Genomic DNA, 1,873 nt, shown 5'->3' with positions numbered 1-1,873 from the left:
GCATACTACTTGCTTTGACATAACTTTTGGCAGTGCTCATAGGCCTCTCTACACTTGCAGTCAATACAATAAATACAGCCCTTCCAGCTATACCAAAGTTGACAGATACTACATATGTAGCATATTTTTGAGATAACTAGAGCATGCACGCTTTTTTTCCCTTTTAGAGCTCCCTTTTTGCCATGACGAGCCTTGATTCTAATTGCTTTCACAGGCTTCAGTGACTTTATAGGAATCACCAATGAGAAATTTCTACAGATCTATCACACATTGGGATGCTGAATGACAGGATATAAAAAATTATGATTTTCTGAAAGGCTCTATGCCTTTCCCTCTAATTCAGACCTGAGCCAGCTCTCCACAGCTGAGCAATAGGTTCTTCTCTGGTTGCCAGCAGAATGACCACAGTGAGCGAGTTCCCAGGCCACTTTTGAGAATGACAGAACTACCTGTTTTGTTTTCTGCAAACACTGAGGATGTGAGACAGCAATGGCCATTCTCAAAACAGAAAACTACTTTAGTATAAGCAACAACAAAATTTACCGCAATTTCCCTCCATTCTGTTAAAAGGATATCAGAGTCTTTTGCAAAGTTTCAACTCCTCCAGTTTATGAGGATATCGATAGCCACATAAGCTGGATGATTAGAGCTGTTCATAAAAAGACATGAACACAAAGAAAGGTAAACACTGAATAATTTTCTCCCTCTCCAAGTGTACAAAACGTACAGCCTGTTCTCAAACATCACTCATAAGGATGCTGCTGACCTTTCTGAGCTTACATGGCAATTTCACATAATTCATGAATTTGAGTAATATCACATGACTTTACCCATAAGCCACAAAAATAACCCCTTTTAAAAAAACCCAAAAATCTCAGTATTCAACTACATTACCGAAAGAGTCTCAAATTTACCATTAGTAACCCAGTTATTGCAACGAATCAATATTCTACCCCACAATAACAACAGAAATTTTCACACGCTAAGCACTCCTGTTATTTCTATGAAACTAATTTTGAGCCAACTCAGCAACTTAGACCCCTTTGATCACAAAGGATATACTCCATTGTTATTCCAGCAGCATAAATTATGACAAATTAGGACCTTGTTGAATGAGACTGCGGCTATAACACATGGTTTTGCTATTAAGACCAAGCATACCTCTTCAAATCTACTACAGAGGATACAGGTAACAGAACTGGTTATGCTGCTAATTTATCTCAGATGCACGGTAGAAATTTTCAGCTGATCACTTAATTTTCACTTTCTTGTCTTGAACAGAAGAAAAGAAATCCTGGTCGTAACATTCAGAAGCTCAAACAGCAGATTAACATAAATCGGATTTCATTTCAACATTCAAATAACCTTATCTATGCTTAACACAAATAAAGCTCTCTGCTTGCTAGTGACTGGCAAAGAATACAGCTTCTGTTTTTAATAAAGAAAAAAACCCACAAACCAACAACCCAACAATAAGAAGAATGCAAGAATAAACATTAGAGAAAGTATTAGGTTTCTGTACAGTCCTTCGGAAGAAACCTGAAAGGCAAAAATGAAGACAAGTCTGTTGGCAAATAATTTTGGGCTACACTGAGAGAATAAAGATATTGTAAGTTTTTATTTAGATCCTCATATCCAGGAAACTGGTGCTTCATTTGTAGTGGCTCTGATCAACTGCCCTGACCTTTTGGGTCATGGGCCATCGTCATGGCAGAAAGGTTAGAAAGTTCTCTTTCTATTCACTATTAAAATAGGTTTTTTTGCATGTAACCAGCATTTGTTCGGAATATCACTGCAAAGCACAGAAGCCAGGTCCCCGTGGTACTACTAAGGGATGCTATATAAATACAAAGAAAAAAAACCTCCTTCCTTA

Source organism: Opisthocomus hoazin, chromosome 6 (assembly GCF_030867145.1).
Source record: "Opisthocomus hoazin isolate bOpiHoa1 chromosome 6, bOpiHoa1.hap1, whole genome shotgun sequence".
NCBI lineage: Eukaryota > Metazoa > Chordata > Aves > Opisthocomiformes > Opisthocomidae > Opisthocomus > Opisthocomus hoazin.
Note: the sequence above shows the minus strand (reverse complement) of the source record.